Source organism: Odocoileus virginianus, chromosome 10 (genome assembly GCF_023699985.2).
Source record: "Odocoileus virginianus isolate 20LAN1187 ecotype Illinois chromosome 10, Ovbor_1.2, whole genome shotgun sequence".
Classification (NCBI taxonomy): domain Eukaryota; kingdom Metazoa; phylum Chordata; class Mammalia; order Artiodactyla; family Cervidae; genus Odocoileus; species Odocoileus virginianus.
In genome coordinates, this window is record NC_069683.1 from 20,244,571 (window position 1) to 20,256,521 (window position 11,951).

An 11,951-nucleotide genomic window follows, 5' to 3' on the forward strand; every position below is an offset into this window, starting at 1 on the left:
CATATTTAAATACACAGCTTTGAGAGTTTCATTTACCACCTTGATACCATGGATTGTCATATTGATGTAGCACATATGCATTGAGATTTATTACCATTCATTCTGGAAGAATAAAAGAATGACTAAAGCTGACTTACTGTAAATTTCAAGTTTCATAAAGGCTTTCCAAGCAGTAATGCTTTACAAATGACTAATCACCTGACAGCCATTTTGTTTTTATAAATGAACATTAAAAAGTTAGTGAATGATATAGAATATAATTCCAAAATAATTAGGAATACCAACTATATTTGGCCATTTGATTTATTATCCTCTGATATTCAGATTAATAATTGCAATTTCCCATTAATATGAGAAGTTCAACTTCTAAGAAAGTTTATAAGAAAGTTATTTGAAAAATTCATAGTCTTTTGGCAGTCTTTCTTTTTAATGCCATAAAGCTTGAAGCATTTATAGGTGTTTGATGTGAATCCAGAAACTGTTCTGGAAACCTAGTAGGATCATAAAAATGACAATATCTGGTGTCCTTAAGTAAGGACAACTATTGTTTGTGAATTTTATGTTCATGGAACTTTTAACATTTCAATGGAGTAAAACAGAGTTGATTAGTTTTTATCACCTTGACATTTACTTTCAATCAATAGAAGACCATAGGGCTATTATTCAGTTTTGAGTCAATTAAGTCATTTAAATTAGATTTCAAATAATATCTTGGAGTTATGATATAAAATGTCAGCAGCTAGGTAAAATTCAGAAATAAAGTTACCCTGACCTCACTTGAATATACACAATTTCATGATATATATTTTGGAGTTTTCATTTAATTCTTTGAAAAAAAAAATACTGGAGTATATTTAATCTACAATGTGTTAGCTTCTCCTATATAGCAAAGTGAATCAGCTATACATGTAACATATCTCCACCGGTTTTTTTTAAAACACTTTTTCTCTATATAAACCATTACAAAGTATTGAGTAGAGTACCCTGTGCTATATACAAAGTATTGAGTAGAGTACCCTGTGCTATACAACAGTATCTTATTTGTTAATTCCTACAGAATTTCATTTTGAGTTTAAAAGAAAGCTAATGAGATTGTCCTCAGAATTCCAAAGATTGAGTAAGATTTAACTTGAACTCTTACCATATTTTAAAAGCAAAGCAGGTGAAAGAGGTAGGATGGAGGGAGAGTAGAAGCCTAAACTGTGAGAACACAGAATTTAAAAATTTTGAGTCAACTGCTGTTGCTCTGTGCAATTTTCTGAAACCTCATTTCTCTTCTGAATAGTACTCAAAAGACAAACAAGGGGATCAATTTGGCAAATTCTTTTCTCTGGCATGTCTATCATGAAGATAAATGATCTCAGAGGTTAATTGCAGTTTTTTGATTCTCTGATTCTAACTGAAATTTGAATATGAGCACATCATATTTTATAACTCTTATTTGTTGCTGTTTTCTTGGTTTTGAACTTAGACCTTTTCTAAAATTGCATGGGAAGACGTGAATTTTAACATATGCCCCAAGGAACTTAACTTTAAATATAACTAGTGTGAAGAGGATATATTTTTATATGTGGTACTGGATTCATCTTTATACTTTTGTGAACATCAATTTTATGAATATTGTATTGCAATATACTTTATTGATTTACTAGAAAGGAAATTATGATCACTGTAAAATCATTCAGTGGTATAAATAGCTCATATGTAAGTTTTTTTTTTTTTTTTAAGATGAAATAGTTTTGAGTGGATGCATAGCAAATGCTACCAATACATGATTATAATACAGTAGTCAAATTGGAGAAGCTTATCTATGTGTCTGTTAGTCAATTAATAGGAATTGTAGATGCATATAAGTTGTAAAACAATACACCACATTAGTGTTCTTTAGCTTTGTACCTAACGTCCGCATATCTAATGCAAGACAATTTTGAACAATAAGTACATTCTGAAAAGTTTAGGCTTATAAAAAGATTACATTTTTCATTGTTTTAAAATCTAAAGAATTACATATCCACTTTTTTAAAGTGATTTACTAGAAAAAATTATTTCAGATATATTCTCATAAGGAATATTTATAATTTCAAGTTATACAAAATGGAACTACAAAAGCAAGCCACTAAATTATACAGAAAATGCTTTGCCCTTACTGTATATATTTGAACAGAACTTTAACTAAATGATAGCAAAATACAGACTTGTGTATTTTTACTTATGTATTTATTAAAAGTGTACATTTTATTTATTTATTTGGGCAAAGGATAATGGCTAAATTAGCACATTGCATTGTCAAAAGCTCTCAAGTTCTCAAATTCTCTTCCTTTCATTATCACTAACTTTAAACATTTGGTTTCTGATTTCAATCTTAGATATTGCCAAGATGAAATTAAAGATATTGGAGACTTTTCATAGTCAATTGCCTTAGTATTTAATAGCAGAATTGTAAAAAGGAGGAAGAAGCAGCACAGTGTTACCTCTGGCTACATCAATATGTACAGGAAGTTCATAATTCTTGAAACATTCTCACATTTTGTTTCTTTTTTTTTTTTCATTTATTTTTATTAGTTGGAGGCTAATTACTTCACAACATTGCTGTGGGTTTTGTCATACATTGACATGAATCAGCCATGGAGTTACATGTATTCCCCATCCTGGTCCCCCCTCCCACCTCCCTCTCCGCCCGATCCCTCTGGGTCTTCCCAGTGCACCAGGCCCGAGCACTTGTCTCATGCATCCCACCTGGGCTGGTGATCTGTTTCACTATAGATAATATACACGCTGTTCTCTCGAAACATCCCACCCTCGCCTTCTCCCACAGAGTCCAAAAGTCTGTTCTGTACATCTTCACATTTTGTTTCTATACCACCATATTTCCTTGGCATCTCCTAACTCATTCCTTCTCAGAGTTGTAATTTCATAAATCACACTGACAAACAATAACAGCTTTCCCCCAATGGTGGTTCTGGATTCTGGACGAAGATTAAGAATTAGGCTTATCTCAGGTAGAGACGGAGAAGAGAGAAGGAAATTCCATGAGCGGAGGAGTCTGGCAGGCTGCAGCCCATGGGATCACAGAGTTGGTCACGACTGAGCTCACACACACACACACACACACACACACACACACACACAGAGGTAGAGAAGTTCACTGGGTGAAAGAAAACAGGAAAACTATCAGTGGTCACTCAGAACAGGCATTAAAAAAAAAAAAAAAATAGGGGCTTAGAGAAGTCAGATGATCTACCGGCTTGACAAAAGCACTTTGTGTATTTACACACAGGAGGCTGGGTAGGGCCTAAGCCGTGAGGTTCCTAAACGCAGAGTGATATATTCTTCAATTTCCTAGTGCCTGTGAAGTGAAGACAACAAGGAAGGGAGTCTGATTCCAACACGCACTCAGTTTCCAGAACTTCTCAGACTTGGACCTACATAGTGCGGGAGGGTGGAGAGGCAGCCTAGGAAGCAGAGACATGGATTTATTCTAGACTTTCGAGCTAAAGAACCTGAGCATCCACTAGGCTCCCAATTAAAACCCTAGGTGTCTCAGCAAGAAAAATAAGGTTAAGCCAGAGGTAAGTTTGGCTAACAAAGGTCCCTATGGACAAAGCTATGGTTTTACAAGTAGTCACCTATGGATGTGAGAATTGGACCATAAAGAAAGCTGAGCACAGAAGAATTGATGCTTTGAATTGTGGTACTGGAGAAGGCTCTTAAGAGTCCCTTGGACTGCAAGGAGATTGAATGTCAATCCTAAAGGAAATCAACCCTGAATATTCATTGGAAGCACTCATACTGAAGCTGAAGCTCCAATACTTTGGCCACCAGATGGGAAGAGCCAACTCATTCGAAAAGACTCTGATGCTGAGAAAGATTGAGGGCAACAGGAGAATAGGGTGACAAAGGATGAGATAGTTGGATGGCAACACCAACTCAATGGACATGAGTTTGAGCAAAGTCTGTGGGATGGTGAAGGACAGGAAAGCCTGGCGTGCTGCAGTCCATGGGGTCGCAAAGAGTCAGACACGACTTAGCAACTGAACAACAATATACCAACATTGACAAAAGTGTCTTAGCAAGATGTATGTTTTTCTGTTAGAAAGATGTATCATTGAAAGAGAAATTAAGTAAACAATACCATTCACCATTGCAACAAAAAGAATAAAATACTTAAGAGTATATGTACCTAAAGAAACAAAACACCTATATACAGAAAACTATAAAATACTGATGAAAGAAATCAATGAAGACACAAACAGATGGAGAAATATACCGTGTTCATGGATTGGAAGAATTAATATTGTGAAAATGACTATACCACCCAAAGCAATCTATAGATTCAATGCAACCCCTATCAAGCTACCAATGGTATTTTTCATAGAACTAGAACAAATAATTTCACAATTTGTATGGAAATACAAAAAACGTTGAATAGCCAAAGCAATCTTAAGAAAGAAGAATGGAACTGGAGGAATTAACCTGCCTGACTTCAGGCTCTACTACAAAGTCACAGTCATCAAGACAGTACAAAGTACTGGTACAAAGACAGAAATATAGATCAATGGAACAGAATAGAAAGCCCAGAGATAAATCCACGAACCTATGGACACCTTATCTTCAACAAAGCAGGCAAGGATATACAATGGAAAAAAGACAACCTCTTTAACAAGTGGTGCTTGGAAAACTGGTCAACCACTTGTAAAAGAATGAAACTAGAACACTTTCTAACACCATACACAAAAATAAACTCAAAATGGATTAAATATCTAAATATAAGACCAGAAACTATAAAACTCCTAGAGGATAACATAGGCAAAACACTCTCCAACATAAATCACAGAAAGATCCTTATGACCCATCTCCCAGAATATTTGAAATAACAGCAAAAATACACAAATGGGGCCTACTTAAAAGCTTTTGCAAAACAAAGAAAACTATAAGCAAAGGGAAAAGACAACCTTCAGAATGGGAGAAAGTGATAGCAAATGAAGCAACAAAGGATTAATCTCAAAAATATACAAGCAACGTCTGTAGCTCAATTTCAGAAAAATAAATGATCCAATCAAAAAATGGGCCAAAGATCTAAACAGACATTTCTCCAAAGAAGAAATACAGATGGCTAACAAACACATGAAAAGATGCTCAACATCACTCATCATCAGAGAAATGCAAGTCAAAACCACAATGAGGTACCACTACACGCCAGTCAGAATGGCTGCTATCCAAAAGTCTACAAGCAATAAATGCTGGAGAGGGTGTGGAGAAAAGGGAACCCTCTTACACTGTTGGTGGGAATGCAAACTAGTACAGCCACTGTGGAGAACAGTGTGGAGAATCCTTAAAAAACTGGAAATAGAACTACCCTATGATCCAGCAATCCCACTCCTGGGCATACACACCTAGGAAACCAGATCTGAAAGAGACACGTGTACCCCAATGCTCATCACAGCTCCTAGCCAGGACATGGAAGCAACCTAGATGCCCATCAGCAGATGAATGGATAAGGAAGCTATGGTACACATACACGATGGAATATTACTCAGCCATTAAAAAGAATTCATTTGAATCAGTTCTAATGAGATGGATGAAACTGGAGCCCATTATACAGAGTGAAGTAAGCCAGAAAGATAAACACCAATACAGTATACTAACACATATATGAAATTTTAGATAGATGGTAACGATAACCCTATACACAGGACAGAAAAAGAGACACAGATGTATAGAACAGACTTTTGGACTCTGTGGAAGAAGGTGAGGGTGGGATGATCTGAGAGAATAGCATTGAAACATGTATATCATCAAGGGTGAAACAGATCACCAGCCCAGGTTGGATGCATGAGACAAGTGCTCAGGGCTGGTGCACTGGGAAGACCCAGAGGGTTGGGATGGGGAGGGACCTGGGAGGGGGGATCAGGATGGGGAACACATGTAAATCCATGGCTGATTCATGTCAATGTATGGCAAAAACCACTACAATACTGTAAAGTAATTAGCCTCCAACTAATAAAAATAAATGAAATAAAAAAAAAAAAGATGTATCCATCTGGCAGGCTAGAGATCTATTTGTCAATTAAATGGGTCATCCTCAGATTATTTTAGGTGCTATATCCTTATAGATTATGTTCTCTGAAGGCTGTGTAGGATGGAGAAATAGTAAGAAATAAGGGAACACATTGTTCTTCTGGTTGTTCAAGGAAAGTCACCTTGGAAATGTAAAGGTCATTTTTAGTATTACGAATGGGATCACTTTTAGAGTAGCAAAGAATGTTGAATGATACTGATTTACAAAGTGGCAACTAAGTGTAGACAACATTGCCAAAATCCAAGCCTCTCTTCTATAAACCATTATCCTGCAGAAACAAAAGAGGTTGGAAAAGGGAAAACAAGTGAATTATATATTTTTAAGGTCTACTTGGTATTAGTAGCTGCAGTTCATAAAATTCTATGGTGCCCATTGAAATTGCAAGCAGTCTTGTTGATGGTGTGATTTAATTATAAATGAGAAACTTAATTTCAGTGGCTTCGGTAAATGTTGCATCTTTCTTAAATCAAAGATAAATTAATTTCTTCTTGCTTGAAGCCCCTATAGTATTCAGTAAGAAAATCCAAATTCTATCTATCTATATGACAGCATAAGAGGCAATATTAACAAAGGAAAATAACAGTACAACAAAAACAGTAATCATGGTGCCTCAGACAAGTATTAGAATGTTTTTGAGAGGTCTTTTGTTTATTTTTATTAATAAGAGCGTCTGACAGTAAAACCATCAAAACGCCAAAGAAAAGATGCTCCATAAACTTCTTAAACAGTGGATGTCAGAGAGACAATTAGGAAATAAAAAGAACTTAACACAGATATAACCCCAGTTTTAATCTACAATGTAGCCCCCAAATCACAAGAAAGATTCATTTAAAATGGAATAAGCCCAGTAAATTCCATACTTATATTTGGCTTTTGTTTTGAGAGTACATTTCAATATAGGTTTTAATCATGTAAACATATAAGGTACAGTCCTTAGTGTTTACTTCTCAATAAGACAGCACTGTTGATTTAAATGACTTGTATTTTCCATCGTGCCTAGTAATGAGTGGGCAGCAATTTCATGTAAAAAAAAAAAATCTATGTGATACTAATTACTAGTAAAAGAATGATAATTGGGTGTTTTTACATGCCAGTAATAAATCATAAAGGCAGAGTGCCAATCCTCACTCAAAACCAGAAAGGGATATAGTATAATGAATGGATCAGAGAGAAGTTCAACAAGAATACACAATAAAAGAAGTGAAAAACTTTTGTTAAAGGCATTCACTAAAAGTGTTCTTTTTACTATATAATTTTTGTCATTTAAACTTTGTTTAAAATTTTAAACAGACAACACCTTGTTTAAAATTTTAACGTAAAATAAATCAAAGCTAAACTCTTTAAGTTAGAGGGTGGACTATTCTTTGAAAACCAAAAAGAACCTAATCTGGAAAGTAGATGGAGCTAATAAATAAAATAGCTACTTTCCTGTAAGGACTAAATAAGGCACCTGTAATGGAGGGAAGAAATAAGAAAGCACTAAGCAACCAGCAATGTGATCCAGTTGTGAAATTTGTTGTATATTAGTCAAAGAATTTCCTTTCTTGTACTTCCTTAAATACCTTTGGGGCCTATGAAATATTTAGAACTAAAAGATCATATCATTTATCTCTCCAAAAACTTTCAACTCCCTGTTATCTGCAGCAAAAACTCCAAGTGTCTAACCTGATATCATGGGCTCATTCAATCTTGTTTGAAATAACATTTCTGATTATATTTTTTTCACATGCTTCATGCTGAAACACAGCATCAGATATGCTTCCCCTAAATATAACCCATTCTGTTTGGGAAATAAAGATCTGCTGTTCATTTGAGGCTTCACATTTTATCATCTTTGCAAAACTCTCCTTGATGCTAACAATCAAACTCAATATTGACTTTTTTTCTCTGTAGTTAAAAAAATCCTCATATACATATAATTTCAGAACATTTTTCTGTAACAGAAAGTGATATGTAATAGCCTGCTATTTGTTTAACAAACATAAAGGCAGGTTCTTAGTCACGTTCATTTTGTATTCCTAGCAGCATTTTACACTGGGGTTTTCTACATAGCAAGTGTTTGCTCAAAAGCTGTTGAATCATCAAATAAATGAAAAAAAATTGTGATTTTATTTATTTTGAGGGGTGAATAAGGACTGTCATGAGTCTATTGTAAACTATTTTTTTTTTCTGGGTTATAATGGTAGAAAATTTTTGCAAAAATCAGATCTCTAGTTATGTAAAAGTAGTGAAAGTATCAGTTGTATGTGTCTGTGTGTGTTGTGAGTGTGAGAAAGAGAGAAAGAGAGAGAGAAATAACATAACTTACATTCTGAGATATTCTCATATTGAGAAAAATATTTCCAATTATTCATTTTATGGCCATTAATAACAACATTGTAATCTCCTTCTTACTGTTTGTCTTCTCCCCAATATTCTTTACTGCCATATTTTCTTTTCCTTACATAATAAATCATTTCCAGAAATGCAAAATAGAGTAGATTTTTGACAACAGGTGGCTGCCTACTTTGCAAATCTACTGTAAGGATCTGTGGCTACTTTGACAAATTAAGCAAATTTATAATTTTCATTGACTTCTAAAGTATAAAGTGCATTCAGTTTGTATGATTTCTGACCTTGGTTGGATCAGAAGAATAGGGTTTGATGCTTTTTCATTGTGCTTTCATCCGGAAGGCTTTAAAAGAGGAAAAAGATATCATAAGTAATCCTGGTCTGGAAAGATAAAATCCAAAATAATTTTTCTCTCTCAAGACTGGCAGATAGTTCAGATAAACACACAGCCTTTGAAGTGCTTATCTAAACCAAGAAGAAACCTCTGCTGTGGTCCAACTCATCACTTTCTGATTGTAATAAGATAAAGGAACTTGGATTTTAAGGGGCTAGAGCAAAGGGTGAATACAGATGTGATCTAAATTATTTTATTTGGACTCCATAGTCTGTTCTTTTTAGGGCTTCCTAAGTGGCACTAGTGGTAAAGAATCCACCTGCCAAGGCTAGGGATGCAAGAGACACAATTTCAATCCCTGGGTTGGGAAGATCCCCTAGAGAAGGAAATGGCAACGCAATCCAATATTCTTGCCTGGAAAATTCCATGGACCGAGGAGCCTGGCGGGCTACAGTCCATAGGGTTCAGGGTTGGATGTAACTGAGTACAGTCTGTTCTTTTTATTTAATAACATGATGTGTGAGCATGCATTATACTTGGACTTTTAGATGAATCCTTTGGTTAGGTCATGATCTAATCAATATTAGGTCATGATTTCCATGTATTTAATTTTGAAAAGAAATAATTCTCCATCACTGAATCAAGCAGCTCAGAATTTGCTATCAGGACTCCTGAGACTGTAAAATTTAAGCTAGAAGAAAAACTCTCCAAAATTTATTATGAGCATTATCTGTAGCAGGCATAGTAATGGATATGTTTTATATATATATATATATATATTATATCTTATTTAATTTTGGGAGAAAGGATAAGGTGAAGTACTTGAATTAGCCCTACCTTTCAGGTAAAAATTATTTATAGTATTAATAACTTAATAAAAATACTCAAAATGAAATACTTATTAGAGATCCAAAGCAAAATTCAACCCATGCCTGGGAGACAGAGGTCCGTGATTCTGTCGTATTAAATTTTCTCTCTGGTATTTGAAAATTATCATGACATCTGTAAGCACACCAAAGTAAACATTCAAAGCTTTATGAAAACACTGATTCCATTTTCCAAATTCATGAAGATGCTATTAAACTATTTGAAGGAAAAGTGAGTGACTGAATGGCTGTCTTTACCATTTTATAGTTTACAACTTGGAGGAGGCAAGGGCACCCCACTCCAGTACTCTCGCCTGGAAAATCCCATGGACGGAGGAGCCTGGTGGGCTGCAGTCCATGGGGTCGCTAAGAGTCGGACACGACTGAGTGACTTCACCTTCACTTTTCACTTTCATGCATTGGAGAAGGCAATGGCAGCCCACTCCAGTGTTCTTGCCTGGAGAATCCCAGGGACGGGGGAGCCTGGTGGGCTGCCGTCAATGGGGTCGCGCAGAGTGGGACATGATTAAAACGACTTAGCAACAGCAGCAGCAGCAGTTTGCAACTTGCTTAGAAGGTATATTAAGAATCAAGATACATCAGAAATTAATAAATCAAATTACAGCCATTTATCCCACATCCATTATGTGGGAAACATTCAATGATGAATAATTCCTCTTGATTTAAGTACAGATTACCTAGCTACACCTATAGACTGTGATTCACAGAAAGTGAAAGAGTTAATTGTTCAGTCATGTGCAACTCTTTAGGACCCATAGACTGTATGTAGGCCCCCAGGCTCTTCTGCCAATGGAATTCTCCAGGTAAGCATATGGGAGTAGGTTGCTATTCCCTTCTCCAGGGCATCTGCCCAGACTAAGACAAAAAGTACTTTGTGCCTTTTATATATCTTTCAATGAATGTTCTCTTTAATTTGCTGACATTTGCTATAAATCTTAACATAAGAACATATTATAATAGCCTTTTATATACTTGTCTGCTAGTATCATCATCTATTTTATTCTATTTCTGTTTCTATTGCCTGCTTTTTTTCTTCTTATGGCCTATATTTTTTTCTTCATCTAGTAATTTTTGTGAAAAGTCTGATGTTTAGAATTTTATGTTTCTCTATACTGAATTTTTTCTTTTAATCAAAACGGATGAACATGTTTTCCAGTAGGTAGTTTTTTAAACAAAAGTAGGAGGCTTCTTTGGGGGCTTCCCATGTGGCACAGTGGTAAAGAATCCACCTGCCAATATGTACAAGACCCAAGAGACAAGACCCAAGACCCTTAGATCCCTGGGTCAGGAAGATCCCCTGAAGAAGAAAATGGCAACCCATTGCAGTATTCTTTTTTTTTTCCCCCATTCCAGTATTCTTCCATGGAGAATCCCATGGAGAGAGGAACCTGGCAGGCTGCAGTCCCTGGAGTCACAAGGAGTCGGACATGACTGCAGCAACTTAGCACGGCAGACACAGGGTGGCCAGGCCTCTCCTGGGGCCTCAGACAGCGAAGAATCTGCCAGCACTGCAGGAGAGACCTGGGTTTGATCCCTGGATTGGGAATATTCCTTGGAGAAGGGAATGACTACCCACCCGCTATGGTATTCTTGCCCAGACAATTTCATGAACAGAGGAGCCTGGAGGGCTACTGTCCGGGGGGTTACAAAGAGTGGGACGTGACTGAGCGACTAACACAAGGCTTATTCTTAAGCTCTTCTAAGGCATATGTGATGGAGTCTTTATTCAAGTGCTAATTTCCCTCCACTTCTAATGTGTCTTTTTTTATTTTGGTGGTCTCAAGCAAGTTGCTTGTGTAATCATAGAGGTATCTCCACTCTGGCTATAGGAAACAAAAATTGCTTTAGCCCTGAGTAAATGTTGAAGACTTTTAAATCTTACAATTCCTCAGAAATTTTCCCTATCCAGTACATTTTTAGGTTTATCTTTCATTTATTTTAACATGCAGTTTTGCATATTAAGCAAATTTTTCTTGTGATTATATTTAGCACCTATCAAAATTTAGAATATTTCTGCCAGTTTGCAGTTCCATCAGAAGTATATGAGAATGCTTTATTACCTACACATCTTACACAAAGTGTAAGCTTCTTAAAAAATTTGCAAAATTTTCATGTCCACAATTCTTAAAATAGTATGTAGTGACTGACTAGGAAAAATACCTATTCTTGGATTCTTTAATAGCTATTTCAAGGATCTTTTTTTCCTAGGATAGTATGCATTTACAGTTTATTTGGGTAAATTCATTCAGTATCATTTTATTCACTATCTAAATTTGCCTTATAACTATATCTAAATGATAATTATTATTTTCTTTTTCTA